Below are 20,234 nucleotides of genomic sequence, written 5' to 3' on the forward strand. Positions count from 1 at the left end.
GATTTGAATTGACAGGATTCATTTGTCATCGTGCTATTACCGAGGAAGGATATATATTATCCGAAATATCTAACATATTGTTCGTTTTATTGTGTTTTTGGTGATGTTTTACCCTTTTAGACTTGTTATATATTATATTTTGTAGTGTACTGAATCATAATTATATGATCCATCGCCCCGTAAGATTTATCGTTGACTATTTATTCAGTCATTTAATATATATATATATATATATATCAATAACATCATCATGCATTATATATCATGTACTGTAGTACGCCGCTAGATTAAAACTCACGAGGAAAGGTAACACACGGCCAGCAAAAGCTCTTTTTTTGAGAGCCCAGGTGGTCGTGTGGTCTAGCGGGACGGCTACAGTGCAGGCGATTTGGTGTCACGATATCACAGTAGCATGGGTTCGAATCCCGGCGAGGGAAAACCCAAAAATTGGCGAAAGCAAATTTACATATCTAACATTGTTGGGTTGATGTTTAGACGAGTTGTATATATATATATAAAAAAAGTGTTTGACGCCAAGCTTAATGCTTAGTAGTTACATGAACAATAACGTCGCGTCATACTACTAATATGTTACGAACAATGACGTTACGTCATAATACTAATGTGTTCCCCATAACGACGTTCATAGTCTTGAAAAGTCCCAAGATGGATGAAAGCGCTAGACAATGCTGCTTTTAAAACTCTTTTTGTGTATTTAATTTTTAATATATATATATATATATAGTATATGCGCATTTAAAGAATATGTTGATTTCGATTTTTATTCATCTGTCATCGACATATATATAGTATATGCGCATTTAAAGAATATGTTGATTTCGATTTTTAATCCTATCAATTTTATGTACTATCTCATCGACATGAATGAGTGACCATTCAGATATGTGTTTTTTGTATTTAATAGTTTATTTTAAATAGCAAATAAATATACAAAATAAATTTATAGAATATATGTACATATGTATAAAAGGATCAAACCTTTGTACGAAATATCCTTAAATGTCGTTACTGTAAATGAAACTTCCTCATGTGTTAATGATCAAAAGCCATACATCAAAGCAATAGAAGACATGATGAAGGTAAAACAATTCGAAATGTTTATTTGCGAGAGTCCAACACTATGTAATTTTACATATACCAGACTTGTTAATTCGAAAATGATTACCAGTAACTAGTACCAAATAATTATGAGTACAGGTAAAAGGAAAAAGCATTAAAAACAACCGAAACAGCAGCTATGCAACACAAATAATCAAAATATATTCTGATGGCAACATAATACATTGGTTGCTTAGTGATTGATTTACTCCACATCATCATCAACTTTATACGACCTTCGACAACAAACAGCTTTCTACAATGTATATAACGTTTATCAAAATTCACAGGTTTTATTCCATTGGTTTGATGTATTTAAGCTTTTTTGTTTGCCTATTTGAATTTTCCTTAGAGTTCGGTACTGTTGTTATATTACTTTTCACCTAATGTCTAAAATATGGAAATAAATTAAAGGGAAACAATCACAGATCTGCAATCCACATAAAAAATTTATGACTGAATCTTATATTTTTCTTTTATTTTAATGGACATCTCTCTACACTGTGGTGAAAACAGAGTTTTATATCTTAACATTAGAGTAAGAAATTTGAATAGACCGGAAAATAATTTTTGACATTTTTCTCATCATACAATACACGTTTATAACTTAAAAACACATGTAGGAAATACTTGAACTTCGCCCTGACAGTTGTCAGAAAACCACTTTAGAAACAAACAAAAAAAACATTTGAAATCACGAGATACATCCTATTGAAGGATATGTCGCAATAATATATGATAAACAACAATAATATAATTCGATAATGTTGTACAAAAGTCAATTGGTTTCTCCCAAGTATTGTTAAATGAAAATAAAATAAAAAAAATATGGCATAACTTCAAATCCAGAGAAAAATATTACGTAAAAGCTAGCAATTACAGGACACAGCCCAACAGTCGCGACATTGACCAACACCCAAACCACAAAGGAAGCGAAAAGAGAACCCAAGATCAAAAGATAGTTCACTTAATCATACACTATCATGCGGGATTCTGTTCTTTGGTTGAGTTATTTGACACATACCACATATCCACTCTAAACGATTTAGGTTTATAATTTTAATGTGTTTGTCCGTTGTCGGGAACATTGTGTATAGACAAGTCATACTCTCTATTCCACTAATGGCACTAGTTTGGTTTCCCCAGTCACGTAATTATTTTTGACAACGGATTTGAACCAAAAAACGGGAATGGTTTGTTGAATAACCAGATATAGTGGGTGAATGAGTCACATTAATTAAAATATACAACTGCATGAAACTTGCTTGATTGAATTGAATCTCGATGAATTGAACAACAAGGTATATGAGTTAATTGAAATGTGTTTTTTAGTTCGGTAACCTATGCACATACTCTTTTTTAATATCCTTGATTTTACAAGGAGTAGTTTCATGTTTAACAGTAGGAGGTAAATTTATCAGGCTGAGGTAACTTGGATCAATGTTTGATATAACATGACTTACATGACCAACACGACGGGTGCAATATGCGTAACCTTTATGATTGCAGTGTATCGTTGATTGTCTTTTCGTCTTGTTCTTGTTCTTTGGCATTGACGGTTTGTTTTCGTATGTTTTTTGTTGTACTCCAGTCTTTCTGTTGTTCCGTTGTTTTCCTCTAATAGTTGATGTGTTTTTTTAAGTTTGTAACCCGGATTTTGTTTTATGACTTTTGAACAGTGGTGTTCTTCTATTGTTTTTTATCGACTGATGAGTCTGATATCCCTTTGGAAATTTTTGCCTCTATTTTTGCTATTCTTGAAAGGTTATTACAGGTTTTGTAATTGTTTTTTGAGCTTAAAGTTGTTTTAAACCATAAATCAGTATTTTTGGTGATCTTCAGCGGTTAGGTTTTACTGGTTGTTATCGAGGATGAGGACAGGCAGCTGACAGTTATGTATTATTGCTATAAGTCGTTACCCTTCTCTTTAAAGATATACTAACTGGAAATGCAATGAGATGGTTAAAATTCCATGACACATCTATGAACAATTCGGCTATAAAGTTCATAAAGGTTGTAAGTATTCCTATGGGCAAACATTCCTCCCTTTAATAAAGAATTTGTTTTGTATTGATAAGATTGACAGTTTAAGGTTAAACTCAGTTAAACCCGTAAAATTTCAATTCAACCTTTACATTAATAATGAGACAAGAGATTCCAGAGGGATAATCAAATTCACAAGTCAAAAAAATAAACTGACTACACCATGGTTAAAAAATAAAAAGACCAACATACAAACAATAGTACCAAAAACAAACGTAAAATGAGCAACATGAACCACAGCTAAAACCTTGTGATCTCAGTTGCTACGGAAGTGTACGCAGATCCTGGTTCAGATGTGATGATATTTTTCATAAAATAATGAAGACCTCTCTAAATATACTTCTGAAATATAAACAAGGGGCGTACGTTAAATAAATCAGATAAAAAAGGGAAACCCACACAATTGATATCCTTTCCTATAGTTAAATATATTAGTATAAATTATTCAAAATATTACGACAAAAGAGACAATTTTCATTCCTTCTTATGAATTTTCATGTTTTGGATGTAATGTTCCTTTGGTGCCACCTGATGGTAGTACTTCCCTATACCCATGTTATAGATTCATATAAACTTAATCTACGTATCACTAGTATATTATCAATGATTTGGTTTTGAAGTTGTTGTTGCAACTTATTACAACATGGATATCACATTATACTTTTCACAGTCATGTGGTTTATATAACAATCATTTATGTAACAATCAGTGTTCGAGCATTACAAATATCTATTTGAAAAGGTTATCAATTTAACACTAAAATACGATTTTTGAATGTTATTATAATCAGTATAAACTGAATAAATCTAAACATAACTTAATATTATAATAAAGCTAATTAACGTTTCCGATCGTTTAAGCCCCGGTCTTTCTATCACGTGCCGGCTGTTCTGTGTTGCTTCGTTTCAAAACGTAACGAAACGGCAATATATGTAGCGAAACGTGGCAGTGTAACTGGGGCGTAAACGATCGGAACATTACTTTGATCTATAGCAATAATATTTAGTACTTAAAACGGCTGTATACGTAACTATGTGTGGATGGTTACGAAATTTCTCCCGTTTGTATTAGTCTGCACAAACAAATGTGACTAAAAAAAACCGTAGTAGAAACATAGAAAAGAGCAGTAAAATGGACTGACATAAGATGGAATAGACAAAGTATAGATCATTGTTACATACACATTTTGCAATTGAGAATGTTGTTGAACGGGGACAGACATAGACAAATGGGTCGCAGATTGCACTCGATCATATGGGTAAGATATTGGATAGGTAGAAGATCTCTATCTGGTGTTTATGCATAGCTGTTGGTTAAATTGATATGTGGAGACACTGTTTCTTTAAAAACTTGTTGAGAGTTGATCCAGTCATGTTTTATGAATATAGTGTGCCGCACAAACAATATCATATCTTGTAGTACAAGTCTGTGAGGCAATCATTTTCGAGTATGCTGAAAATGTTATCAACACACATACGAAAAAAGCTGAATGGCGAGCCATTTCACAAGAAATTTAGTGATATGTGTCAGTTTTATCATGTGTTAGGTCACAAAACGGGAAACACGTTACTATCAAATATCCAGCTAGTGGTGGTTCTAAATATTTTAAGTATCAAGGATTCCATTTTATGATTCTCATGGACTTGGTAGAAGTTTATTAGAATTCAAATTAATTTACGTTTTTGCACCAAGTACTTGCTCTGATGCACAAATTTGGACCCGGTCAGATTTAAAAACAAACTGTACAATTGGTGTGAATATTCACACACCACAAGTAGAGACTCTTTCGAATGATAACAAAGACATTCTCATTTTGCATGTCACGGTTTGTGACGACGCGTTCCCAGAAGAAGAGGTCTTATAAAGCATTTTTCTAGGAGGATGTAAGAGTTTTTAAATAAATATAATCGAAAACACAAAGAGTTGTTGAAAACGCGTATAAAATACTTACAATTGATACTAATGTTTACTTCAATTTAAAAGCAAGAGCCTAATAATTTTGTTTAGCTACAGATATCATAGAAATACTGTAACGAGAAGTTAAAACGCTAACTGTTTTGATTTACTCCTTGAAGCTCAAAAATGAAGGAAACATAAAAGGGATAACATAAGTAATAGTACAACAGACCCCTCCCCCTTCCAAATTATTCCATCCCTCTGAGAGAATTGGACTTGAAAAACAATAAAGAGCACATTTTTAAGATATCCTCGCTACATGCAGAAACATACATTGGGGATAAACAAGTAATGCGTTCTTATTCCCCTGTTTGTATATCTTCACAAGACGTCATAAAGTAAAACAAAATAATTGGAACTCGTGGTCAAAATGAATTTGCTCAAAAAATATCAAAAGAAAACACAACCGTGTGCTTTGATGTCATTATTTAGCGAATTTGGATAGATGTCATTTAACTTTTGATTTTATATGCCCCGTGGTATGGTAGATTTCATACTTTTGATAAAATGTGTGTTAACGTTTTTTTGCTTAAAGTTCAAACGAATTAATTATCTCTACTTTTTTAGTGTAATTGTCAATTTCTTTAGGGTTAAGGTGTAAAACAGTTTTATTCCTTTTACAAAATGAAAACATAAAAAAATGAATATAAATATAATATTTTTTTTTAATTTCTGAGACCACAAGTTTAATCCATCAGATCGTGGATACCAATGACATCAACATTATTTGTAATTATACTATGTTTGAATGAATCCTGTTTCCTTGGTAAGACCAATATCAAATTCCTATAGTAAACTGTTAAATGAAGACCACTAATCTCTTGCGGAAAACTCATTTTTATTGTAGTTTTTAGAACCTGTTTCATTGTTGCCGTCGTGATGACTTTTATTGTCAGCTATGCTGTCGACTTCGTATCTTTTACAGCTATCATTTGCACGTTTCAAGATACTACCAATAACAAGTATTACAAACGCTAATACAACAAACGGTATTATATCCAATAAAATCTCTTTATAATTGAATCTTGTTCCTACAAAATTGAAAATTAAAGTAATACACTTTATAAATAATCATAATAAAGTGCATCACAGAAAGCAAGTTATTTTAGAATATAAAAAAAGAAGATGTGGTCTAATTGTCGATGAAACAACTCTCCACAATAGCCTAAATTACACAAAAATAAAAGGATGTTTTGTTTGGTTGATATCTTTGTGTTGCCTCGCTCGTTGTACGACTAAATAAAGAAAACGAAAACTTTGTTTTTTTCAATAGGATACTTGAAAAAGATCATTTACATATACAAACAAGAAATAATAATATTAATTGTAACTGATGAAATGGAATTAACTGAAAGATTGAACATATATATTCCGTGATTGATGATTTGGAGATGTTAAATTAAGCGAATGTACTCAATTCAAATCTTTAAGAACCTTACATAGAATCAACCAATGCGAAACAGTAGAAAGCTGGATGGAGGCTTACAGTGGAAATAAGAGATGTAGCTTGTAAAATCTTTAAAAAGACGGACAAAGAGGTCAATATCTGTCTTCAAGAGTACACATGCATGTGTCGACAATTTAGCGCTCGAGTTATAAATAAATATCTTCATAGGGGTTTTGTTGATAAACGTTTATCGGTCTTACAGAACTCTCGAAAATTTGTATCTGTCTGTTCTAAATAACTTTAAACTGTGTCGTATGGTACAATCTTTGTAATTTGATTTCTGATTTTCATTCATTTGTTATTGGTTAAAATCTACTTTTCCGGAATTTATTTTTGTTATTTTACCTTTTGTTATAGGTTTTGGATTTTAAACCTTTTTGGACTCGAGAATAACTTAACATGTATAAAGACGTTTACATTACAGAGTTTGAATTTATATTATAGAAATATGATATTATTTATTTTAGTCGAAATTTTAATCACAACATATGACATACTGTTTTTTATGTTACTCACCCTCGCCTCCTTTTGAAATACATCCTCGTGATAAATCACATCTACAAAAATTAACAATAGGAATCTTTGTTGAATAAAGACTAATTAGAACAATAAACACCAAGTTATTGCTAGTGATATGATTAAACATAGTTATGGGGTACTCCATTGAGTCACCAAAGCATCAACCGACTAGAAAACTGTGGACACCAACATGAATATTTATATTAGTATAAAGGGACAAGTCACGATACAATAAGCCAATATCAGAATGTCATTGTGAATAGGATGAACAGTAACTAACAGAGATGTGCCAATCGTTATTTTCATATTCAAACTGCTCATAATTCTTTAAGTACACTATTGGTTTATATAACATGAAAGGAAAGTTTGAAAGGCGTTCTATGAGGGTTGTTGTATTCTCGTGTTTCATGTTTGCTAATGATCTTTATCTATAGGTCATTTTGTGTTTCTTTCATACATATGGCGTGGCTCTGTACTTGTATCCTGTCATTGTGTTATTGTGATGTTGTAAATTTGTGTACTGTTGTCTTTTATTGTTGCAAATGTGATTTGCCTTGTTTTTATGCTTCTTTGTTACACATATTTTTTTTATAGCGAATAAGATTATAACACAATGTTGTACTGCTGTACCCCTATTTTTGACATTTTTACCTTTTATGTATGTTTGCTTTGTTCACACATCGTTGTCAATGTAATGGAAATTTATGCAACTTTCATACAAGTAAGATGTTTAGCTAGCTATAAGTTAGATTTAATCTATAATCTTTTGCATAGGAAAATGTCTAACAAGTCAGGAATACAATAGTGGTTATCCATTCGTGTTATGTGTTTGAGCTTTTGATTTTTCTTTTTGATTGGGGACTTTCAGTTTTGAATTTTCCTCGAAGTTCAGTATTTTTGTGCTTTTACTTATTATATTAAGTCTTGAATGTCTAAAATTTGCCAAAATGAATGACGTTTCACAAACCTTTCATGCTTTGGACATTGACATGAGTTTAAGCATTTATATCCATAAAATCCGATCTGACAAGGTCTACAATAGTCTTCACTATCACCACTGAACCTTACAGTTCCAGGTGGGCATTCTGTTAATGATTACACGTAAACAAATATGTAAACAAGCGACTAAATATGAAATAATATTAAAGATTTTAGTATCTCTTCGAGAGTAGATAATTCAGAAAACTGTAACAATGTTGTCACTGTAGATGTATACAAAAGGTATTAACGAAAATTCCGAGCTCCAAAGTAAACTGCAAATCTACGCAGTCAAAAAAAAAGAATCTTGTTATAATTACACCCAATGCCTTTTATGTGTTGAGTGTCAAGCTCTCTTTATGTTAACAAACCCTTTACAAAAAGCCTCTGAGGAGTCCATTTTGCGAGATTATTTGTAATTGTCTATTTCAAAGAAACTTTCAATTTCAATTTCAAAAGATGGTATAAACTACTGATAAAACGCAGTTATATAAATTAATCTCTGGTAAATGTTTCTCTCATGCAAATAGTCTAGATAATGTTTACTTCGCCTATTGTGGAGTGCCTCAATCATTATAGGTGACATATATTTATGTTATAAACTTTTGGTTATTATTTCAACTTGAATGCATAAAAGTAAGGCAAAAAAATTAATTACGAATATTGTGATATAAAGTAATTACGGGTCTATTATTAAACTGTTGAGAGATGTTTAAAAACTTGTTAAAAATGTTTTTAATATCCTATTTGTAGCGTGACTTATATATTTTATTGTACACTATTGCGGTTTTAATATCATGCTATTAACAATATTGGAAAACAAAGTATGTATCATCGAGTCTCATTTGTAAAATTAAATTTCAACTCGGCCCTTTCGTTACGAATAATCGGGGGACACAATAGTTTGACTGACAAAGGTCATAAAAGACTATACTGTATAGAGAGACAAATAGTTCTTAATGAATGAAATAGGAAAATATATGTGTAAAGACATATCGTGCTTGTCGTCATGCTTCAGTGGAACATTGCTTAACCGTACAAATAAAGGCAACAGTTGTATACCGCTGTTCAAAACTCATAAATCCATGGACAAAAATAAAAATCGGATTAACAAAATAAAACTGAGGGAAACGCATAAATATAAGAGAACAACTACATAACATTAAAATGTAACACACACACTCACACATAGAAACGGAATAAGCATTAGACAAGGGTTAATCATCAAACTGTTGAGAAATGTTTAAAACTATTATAAATGTTAAATGTCTAAAACTATCCTCTTTCTAAATAATAGATCAAAAACATTATTTTGGCACCCATACATGCATGACTTCTGTTTTGTAGCCTTCTCATATATATTTGCCCAGTTATTGTATGACTGAATATTTATTGCTACTGTTATGTTATCAATGGCTTGAACATGTCACTAAATGCGATTGAAATGAAATTAACATGAAGGACTCAAGTAAAGTATACGTATTGGTTATACAAATATCTACTCTAACTAAATGCCCTTGGTACAGTCTGTAAATATAGATTTCTAGAAATCAGATTCGTTAAAACCTGTATTGATTTAGTAAATTTCAAGCTTCATTTCCGGTATGAATATCAATTTTATTTTTCCAAGCTATATATATTTCGAAAGGATACATAGCATAAACAAAAATAAACTAATTTAATATTAATCCAAGATACTTTTTAAACATGACAGAGTGATGATGTACCTGTGTCTTTTTCATCTTTCAAATTCAGTTCGTTTGTCGTTGACTGTATACTTCTTATGTTCGTATCACTACCAACTTGCTGACTATTAACTGAAATCATTTCTATCTTATATAATATATTTGGAGAATGAAATAATGGAATAAACACAGTTACAGAAGGTCAATTCAAATCCGCCAGGTATTGTAGCGAATAGTATATATGGGTTGTGGTAGTCCAAAAGCAGCGATAGCAAAACAACTGAAACAATGTTTTCAATATCCTATTTGTAGCGTGACTAATATATTTTATTGCACACTATTGCGGTTTTAATATCATGCTATTAACAATATTGGAAAACAAAGTATGTATCATCGAGTTTCATTTGTAAAATTAAATTTCAACTCGGCCCTTTCGTTACGAATAATCGGGGGACACAATAGTTTGACTGACAAAGGTCATAAAAGACTATACTGTATAGAGAGACAAATAGTTCTTAATGAATGAAATAGGAAAATATATGTGTAAAGGCATATCGAGCTTGTCGTCATGCTTCAGTGGAACATAGCTTAACCGTACAAATAAAGGCAACAGTTGTATACCGCTGTTCAAAACTCATAAATCCATGGACAAAAATAAAAATCGGAGTAACAAACTAAAACTGAGGGAAACTCATAAATATAAGAGAACAACGACATAACATTAAAATGTAACACACACACTCACACATAGAAACGGAATAAGCATTAGACAAGGGTTAATTATCAAACTGTTGAGAGATGTTTAAAACTATTATATGCCAGCTATGCTGGCACTTATGGTAGAAGCGTCGTTTTGGGACAAAGAACGATAACTCTTTCTAGACGACCCATCTGAAAAGTTTCGTCACTCTCGCTAAATCTCGTACGATTATTCTTTTTTAATGGCGGCCGAATTTAACGTTTTAACGCGATCTTGAAAAAACGGGACAGATTGGAATAATTTCTATGTTAAATACGACATGAATTTTTATTTGTTTGCAAAAACAAGAATTCAGAAATGTTGGCTACTTGTGTAGCTTATTTGAATTTTATTGTACCACGGAAATTACCGAAGTTATGACAACAACATCTGACGCCATGTTTCGTCTGCTTCAACATTCCATTATCAGTGAGGTCAAAGCAAATGTCCTAAATAATCACAGGTACTTCATTCAAAAGTCACAAAATCATAATTAACGATAACATATTTAGCGTAAAAGTTCCGTCCAGCCATGGGAACAAAGAAAAAAATTCTACAAGCAATACATTTCGCATTTTTTTTTTACAAATTGGCCATGCCGGGCAAACTCCGGTGCACTGGTTGACCATGACTGCTTATGTTCATCTGCCACATATCATTATTCCCCACACCAAGGAACAGTGATAATTATACAGTTGAATGTGATCACGGTTATTCATGTAGTCAATGGCGAATCCAGCATTTTTCATAAAAGGGGGGGGGGGTGACGGTGCGCTCCAGTCATGCTTCAGTTATTCCCTATATAATCATCATTTTTTTTCCCAAGAAAAGGGTCTCCCTCTGGATCCTATGGTAGCCCACAGACTAATTCAAAACTTAACAAAAGTTAAAACATTCAAATAATTCACAATCTTCTAATTCTGTACTTCCTAAATGGCAAACTCTCAAGACATCTTTTCATTGATTATGTCACACCTTATACAGTCCCAGGAAATGGAAACTGTTTTGTTTTCTCTCTCTAAGTTAAATCATAAAAGGAGACTTGAGTCTGAGTAGTACATTTAGAACTGACTACTGTATATATTGTATGCTTCAATATTGTCCAAAATTGGATTTTATGGGAAGATGGAGTTATTAATATGATAACCCATGAGAATAAACCACTGTCCATGATAGGTATATACAGGGCATGTTACTTGGAAGAATGTGGGCTACATCCTTTAAAATTCAAGCTGCATCAGTCACCTGCATATTTTATGCATCAGTTTATCCCTGATCAAAACATTTTTACTCTACCAAGTACTTTATCACTATATCACTATCAGGTTCACATTTCAACCTATTTAGCAATACACACTTATGATATAACATCACAGTACCAAAATTGTACTCAGTAACCAAATTGCACCTTTTCAACAAAAAATACCTGCATGTGCAATTATCTTATTAGCTTCTTTTTACTCTGGTAGATTAATTAATGAGTGATAGATTTCTCTTAGAAGAAATTTAAAGGTCTGAGTGACTATAAACTATACAGAGAACAATACCTGTTGTATTTGTTCAATGGGACAATAGAACTGCAAAAAGTTTAAATGGACAGGTCACTATCAGGTGAATCTATGGAAAGGTTCAATTGGGTTTCAATAAAATGAGCAAATTAGATGTGTTACCATGAACATCCTTTTCTTCCAAAAATAATAGTTACAGCATGAAATAAAACAAAATCTCTGTTTATATCCCAGTTTAAAGGATTTGAAATTAACCATACATGTAATGATGTATGGAATTTGGGTACTGGTCTCATTACAGGATCATGGATTGTTTGGATGTAATTTCAAACTCATTTTTCAATGACTCTACATGGACTCAAAATTAAATTGGTGTAACTCTATTGTAAACAAGGGAAGTCTACAAAATAAGCACAGAATAAACTTTTTTCTGGTACATAAAAAAGTTGGGTAAAAAAAACTAACAATTTAGGTAAAATTAGAGTATTCTCATGTTAGCAACTTCACAACAGACTTAAAAATTTATTTTCATGACCAAAAAAAAAAAGTACAAACCTAAAGGCAATAAAATGCTTTGCCATGCACAGCCTGATACGACCGCAGATGTATATTGAGCATATAAATAACACCATTTTTTTTTTATGTCAGTTGAAATCAAACATATTTTACTTTCGGATCCTTCAATATGGACTAATTTGAAAACAGGAATCAGGTAGACCCACATATTTCTATTCAGCAGAAGTCTCGAACTACATGTACATATCTCCTTAATTTCATATGATAGTAAGTCCTACAAACTATTGAAAATGTGTACATTTAATTTTTTTTCTAGCTCCTCTCATGTGAAAGCAGTACCTTTTTGGTCACTATTTATGTGTTGCGTCTAAATAAGAATTGTAACACTTTATAGTGACTGAACAGGTTAAACAAATACTTCTTAGGAAACAGAAAAAGAAGACAACTTGAAACAGCACAGCCATGCCAGTATATGTATGTATAAAACTCAGATCAGAATAGCATGGGCAATGTGTTAGTTCTATGTCCTTGTGAATTTATTGTGAGGAAAATTATCAACAATTCTGCAGATAATGCAATTTTATCAAGTGTTTTGTACATTGCTGTTTGGGAAGTTTGGGAAGTTTTTATGTTTTAAGATATATATAAATTTTTAAAGTTAAATTTAATTTGCATATATATCTGAAAGATAAAATCATTTTTGGTGAAGATCTGGATTAAAAACATTTTTTTTGTCCTATGCTTGAACAGATTTTTTATTCATCAATTTATGAACCAGAATATTTTTTCAGGAAAAATACCATAACCCCTCATGCCTTTTCAAGTTCAATGTTCGTTCCCTAAACATTTTCTATCTGAACTTATGATTTCATTTTAGACATGTAACCTAGGACATTTGTTCTGAACATGCATGAAATATTTGCCACTGGACGTTAAACAACCAACAACTAATCAAAACATAGGACATTGTCTTAGTATAAAGCTGGCATTTAAGGTAGCGCCTTCCTCATATTAAATGTTAAATGTCTAAAACTATCCTTTTTCTAAATAATAGATCAAAAACATTATTTTGGCACCCATACATGCATGACTTCTGTTTTGTAGCCTTCTCATATATATTTGCCCAGTTATTGTATGACTGATTATTTATTGCTACTGTTATGTTATCAATGGCTTGAACATGCTACTAAATGCGATTGAAATGAAATTAACATGAAGGACTCAAGTAAAGTATACGTATTGGTTGTACAAATATCTACTCTAACTAAATGCCCTTGGTACAGTCTGTAAATATAGATTTCTAGAAATCAGATTCGTTAAAACCTGTATTGATTTAGTAAATTTCAAGCTTCATTTCCATGAAACAATGTTTATGCAGAACTTTCGTACTACGTACGTTCTATATGTCTCTACTTTACATTTGTATTTAAAATTTATACTATCATGTTAATTTATTTGTATATGTCTCTATACCATTGTTCTTCGGTTTACAAGAATAAAGATATATATATATATGGCAATCGCCAATGGCAGTCAGCAGGGTTAAAGAACATCAGTTGTTCGACCTGTTAGTCAAATGCGGTTTGTTTAAATATATTTTTTCATTTTTTTGGTCTTTAGGAATATGTTGTTTGTGCTGTTTTTAGACCCTTCTACAACGAATTTTTTTTTACATGCACACGTATAAAAATTGAGGTTTTTATCAAACGCAATCATAGGTTTGAACATAGTTTTCAATTTAGACTCGTTTATATATATATATACAAAAAAAATGTAACTATAAAAGTAATTATTTATAAGCCACGTTCTTCTAGTTATACCTATTCAAAACTTATTATTACGTTTTAACAGCTGTTTGTTCGCGATGTTTAAATACTCAGAGTCTGTTGCAGCTACTTTACTCCGTCAATTTAACATATTTATAAATTTAGATCGTTCAGTGCTGTCTATTTGGTAATTTTATTGACGTTATCATGCTTGTACCATCATAATTGTCGTTCCCGTTAAAGTTTTAGAATTGTGCTAGTTCATATCATACATTATTATTTGTATTTAAAGCATATATTTTAACTCTCTGTTGTAATAAGCCATATAACCTATTGCATGTTTAATATTTTTTTAGAATGGTGCAAGCGTCTTAACTGATGTTCGGTTTGACTTTTTTATTGTATAAATTTCAAGATTGTAACAGTTTAATCTAAGAAGACTTTAAGATGATTCATTTAACATCAGAATCTCACTGAGGAAGGATATCTGTGTTAGCCGAATATTTATAAATAATTACATTTATAGTTACCTTTTTTTGTATTTGGAGTGGTTGTGTACACTCTTTTAGGCGTTTATATATATATATATATATATATATATATATATATATATATATATATATATACAACTCGTCTAAACATCAACCCAACAATGTTAGATCTGTAAATTTGCTTTCGCAAATTTTTGATTCTTCCCTCTCCGGGATTCGAACCCATGCTACTGTGATATCGTGACACCAAATCGCCTGCACTGCAGCCGTCCCGCTAGACCACACGACCACCTGGGCTCTCAATAAAAGAGCTTTCGCTGGCCGTGTGTTACCTTTCCTCGTCAGTTTTAATCTAGCGGCGTACTACAGTACATGATATATAAGGCATGAAGATGTTATTGTTACAGATCAGCTAAATTATCTATAGTAAAGGATCCTAAAAATTAATGTAATATACAGTCACAGAAAATAATTATATTTATAAGTACGTCTGAGTCAGTGACAACTCTACAACAGATGTATCAATCGGATCGCCATCAATGATGGTGATACATGGCTGTGTACCTAATGTATATACAACTCGTCTAAACATCAACCCAACAATGTTATATCTGTAAATTTGCTTTCGCAAATTTTTGGTTCTTCCCTCGCCGGGATTCGAACCCATGCTACTGTGATATCGTGACACCAAATTAAATCGCCTGCACTGCCTTCGTCCCACTAGACCACACGACCACCTGGGCTCTCAATAAAAGAGCTTTCGCTGGCCTTGTGTTACCTTTCCTCGTCAGTTTTAATCTAGCGGCGTACTACAGTACATGATATATAAGGCATGAAGATGTTATTGTTACAGATCAGCTAAATTATTTATAGTAAAGGATCCTACAAATTAATGTAATATACAGTCACAGTAAATAATTATATTTATAAGTACGTCTGAGTCACTGACAACTCTACAACAGATGTATCCATCGGATCGCCATCAATGATGGTGATACATGGCTGTGTAAATAATGTATATACAACTCGTCTAAACATCAACCCAACAATGTTAGATCTGTAAATTTGCTTTCGCAAATTTTTGGTTCTTCCCTCGCCGGGATTCGAACCCATGCTACTGTGATATCGTGACACCAAATTAAATCGCCTGCACTGCAGCCGTCCCGCTAGACCACACGACCACCTGGGCTCTCAATAAAAGAGCTTTCGCTGGCCTTGTGTTACCTTTCCTCGTCAGTTTTAATCTAGCGGCGTACTACAGTACATGATATATAAGGCATGAAGATGTTATTGTTACAGATCAGCTATATTATCTATAGTAAAGGATCCTACAAATTAATGTAATATACAGTCACAGAAAATAATTATATTTATAAGTACGTCTGAGTCAGTGACAACTCTACAACAGATATATATATACTAGAACACACCCGTAATATCGCGGGTCCGTGACTGAATTAAAGTATATAAGTATGCGCAAACCTTATTTTAGTATAAGTATTGTGATCTGATAAAGTCATGCCGATTATAATATACACAGTTGTCTCTGCTTTCAAATCTTTCTGTTTGAACCCGTCGAACTGGAACTTATAAATTATTGGTAATATTAATTATTTCGGAAACAAAAGGTCCTGGAATGGAGAATTTTTTAAGTAACATCGGTGTCCTATACTTATATAAGTTATAAATAAAGTTGAATTCTTTGATTCGCTGTTTTACGTCATGCCCGCTAACAAATTGAAAACTGTACCTATACGCCTTATTTTTGGTCACAGATTTTTAGTATTCGTATTGTTATCTTAGAAAGTCTTACTGATTAAAATACTACAAAAGGTAACAATTTGACAATTTAGTAGTGTCAACCTAATTATGACCCGTGTAAATAGCATATTAATCCTGAATACACCGTTTGGTGGTGCTCCTGTCAGATGCAGAACGTACAGATAAGGTAATAGGTCACAGGTGAATATACTATTGGTATCGCTATCGGACTCGACCCGGAACTTCTTAGTTATTGGTAATATTAATTACGTGGAAAACAAAATGGCCTGGAGTGGTGTAATTTTTAATCTACACCTTTGTACTATATTAGTTATATATAAAGTTGAATTCTTTGATTCGTCGTTTTACGTGATGACAGCTGACAAATTGGACCTCGTCGTTTTTACGATGATGACGGCTGACAAATTGGACCTCGTTGTTTTAGTATTATAGATATAAACAAGTCTAAATTGAAAACTACGTTCAACTTATGATTGCGTAGGATAAAAACCGCAATTTTTATACGTGTGCATGTTAAACAAATTTCGTTGTAGAAGGGTCTAAATACAGCACAAACTTGATTTTCCAAAAGAACAAAAAAGTGAAAAAGTATATTTAAACAAAACGCATTTTACCAACAGGTCGAACAACTGATGTTACTTAACCCTGCTGACTGCCATTGGCGATTGCCAAATAAAATTGATCACGAGATGTAACAAAATGGATCTTAATATAAATTTAATACTAAACTGAAAAAAGTAAACTTGTGGCCAAGATGTTATGCCACAAACACAAGGTGTCAATATGTTTTGTACACCAGATCTAGATTTCGACAATATATGTCTCTTCGGTGATGTTAGGTATCGAAACGGTATTTGGAAGGCCATATAGTTTACCCTCAATTTAAGATAGGCTCTTCAATTTTAAGAATCAATATAGGATGAACGGATCATCTATGAATTAATATCTAGAATTGAACGTTGTAGTGGATAAAAAGTTTGTATTACACAAAGGAAAATACCATGATACTTTATTTCAAATTTAACTAATCGATTTGAAAAGTTTTAGCTGCTTTTCTTATCAACCAAGCAAAATACATAAAAACAATACGACATATTTTTTTAAACTAAGAAGCCATTGTGCTTTCCCCGATATCAATAGGAATATCAGAAACAAATTATATTCACAAAGAAAGGGTGATTCTCTTTAAAGTTTTACTGATAGTCATAAGCTTGATAGATGTTTTCCAAATCGATCTATGTTTTACTAACAATGCAAGAAAAATGAAGTCTTAGAGTTAAAACTTCTATGGACACAGTAACTCAAAAATCCTTAATACAAGTTTAAGTGTTTTCAATTAATTTGAATTGGATCACTTCTATGATTGATTTATTAACGTTTACTTATCTCAATTAAAAAAAATATTGTTATCTTATTGTTATCAATTTATGGTCGACTAGAGATATGTTACATGTATCTATATTCTATTTATCTATATGTATTCACGTCCTGTCGAATTTTATGTATTGAAGCCATTGCAAGCTATTTTAGCGCAGATGTACTATATCCACATGTATTAAATAAAATGAAATGCAGTAATGGAAAACATTACAAAACTAAAATCGAAAATAAAAGTGAATACCCGAAAGGGTGAAAAAATACAAACTGTTAAAAAGTTTATGACCTTTTTGTTTTAACAGAACATGAATGGTTGATATGGGTTCAGGATCTAAAATATTTTGGACACGATAATAACAAAAGACGTTTAAATTGTCGAAAAGTGCATCTAGTGCAGTAAATGTGTCACTATTTATGCTACTCACCGTCGCCTCCTTTTGATATACATCCTCGTAATGAATCACATCTAAAATAATGAACAGTAGACATTTTTATATCTACATTGAATAGAGGCTAGTAAGAGCAGCATTCACCGAATTATTGTTAGTGATATGATTAAACATCGATATGGAAGTCACAATTGAGTCATCAATGCAACAACCGACAAGAAAACTGTGGACACCAAAACGTATAACAGACAAATCACGATACAATAAACCAATCTCAGAATGTCATCGTGATTAACAAAGATATGGCAGTCGACACCAAACATCTTTATTGCATCCAATTTGTTCATAATTCTTTGGTACACTCTTATTTCATATAACACGAAAACAAGTTTTGTTTTTATTAATTTCTTGAATATTGTTAGTTTTTCAAAACAAAAACAAAATATATGACATTTTACAAACCTTTCATGTTTTGAACATTTGCATATATTTACGCATTTGTATCCGTAAAATCCTCTCTGACATGGTCTACAATAACCTTCATCGTCCTCACTTAACCTTATAGTACCAGTTGGACATTCTGTTAATAATTACATGTAAACAAATATGTAAATACATTTTTAGATAAAGTTATAAAATAATCTAAAAGACATTAGTATCTCTCCTAGAGTATATAACACAAAAAACTGTGATACTATAGTTTAACTAAAAAAATATACAAAATGTGTTAACGTAAATACCAAATTCCAAGGTAAATTGTACAACTACGCAGTCTAAGAAATACATCATGTCAATTGAACTATAATTTAATCCACTGCTGTCAGATGTGTAAGTGTCAAGTTCTCTCTACGTGAACAAACCCTTTATTAAAAAACCTCTGCGGAGTCCATAATTGAGCTATCATTTGTATTGTATTTGTAATTATCCATATCCAAAAAACTTTCACTTTTAGTATATAAGTAAAATATTTCCTTTCGTTCTACTGATCAGAATGATCGTTAATTACTTTTCGTCCTAATTATGCATTCAATATTTGCCTCTGGAAGTAAAACTCAAATTTATTAACTAAATAATATAGGCCATATGACGAGTACTTATTAGTGCTATGATAAACATTTAAAAAGATGGTATTATTACTGATATAACGCAGATATGTGAATTGATCTCTGGTGAATGCTTCTCCCATGCAAATTGTCTAGATAATGTTTGTCTTCGCCTACTTTGGAGTGCCACAATCATTATAGGAGACATATAGTCGTTAACATCTTTCTTCTTTAGTCTTTTGTGGAGGTTTGTATCGCAGGTAATAATACCACATCCCCTTCTCTTTGTATTCGTAATAGTTTTTTTTAATAACCTCTAGAAAAAGAGCATGTTGAATTTAAAATCAAGAATTGTACAAAGCAAACAAGTGAGAATAGTGCTTGATATCGATAGAAAGAAAATGAATCCCATAGATGTTTACCTTTACAGTCTCCATTGCTTTTAAAGTAAAAAGCACAACACTCTTCCCTGGAATAAAAACCAAATAAAAATCGTTGGAAGCTATTAATTACTAAACAAACAAATGAGAGGCAATATTTTTTTAATATTTACACAGTCCGTTTCATCGGCATGCCGTAAAGCTTTTTGAAAATAAATACGTGATTTTGTCTTTTGTGTGTTTCTGAATGACGAACAGTTACAATGACACAATGCAAACATTAGATTTTCACCTAAAATAAGTTATAAAGATATACATGTATTTCGCCACGTAGGCAGCTCTGTTTATTGATATTTTGAATATTAATGCAATTCCTGTATTATATGTATACAGGTAGTAATATTACAGATTTCCAATTTCAAAATTTCAGAAATGTCTAAATCAGTGCTTTTCAGAAAGCTCAAAACTGAGATAAAACTATCGCTTCCATTTGATT

General features: G+C 31.8%; 1 protein-coding gene and 1 long non-coding RNA gene across 2 annotated transcripts in view; one reads left to right on the top strand and one right to left on the bottom strand.

Annotated features, from left to right (window-relative positions):
- LOC143067780 (neo-calmodulin-like) overlaps positions 1-20,234 on the top strand; it is a 146,783-nt gene that overhangs the window by 85,436 nt on the left and 41,113 nt on the right. The window lies entirely within an intron of this gene.
- On the bottom strand, positions 5,887-8,159 carry LOC143066388 (uncharacterized). The gene is made up of 3 exons (XR_012975592.1): positions 8,052-8,159; positions 7,082-7,122; positions 5,887-6,149 (listed from the first exon to the last, which is right to left on the bottom strand). It is a non-coding gene; the product is annotated as an uncharacterized LOC143066388 (long non-coding RNA).

Source organism: Mytilus galloprovincialis, chromosome 3, assembly GCF_965363235.1.
Source record: "Mytilus galloprovincialis chromosome 3, xbMytGall1.hap1.1, whole genome shotgun sequence".
Taxonomy (NCBI): domain Eukaryota; kingdom Metazoa; phylum Mollusca; class Bivalvia; order Mytilida; family Mytilidae; genus Mytilus; species Mytilus galloprovincialis.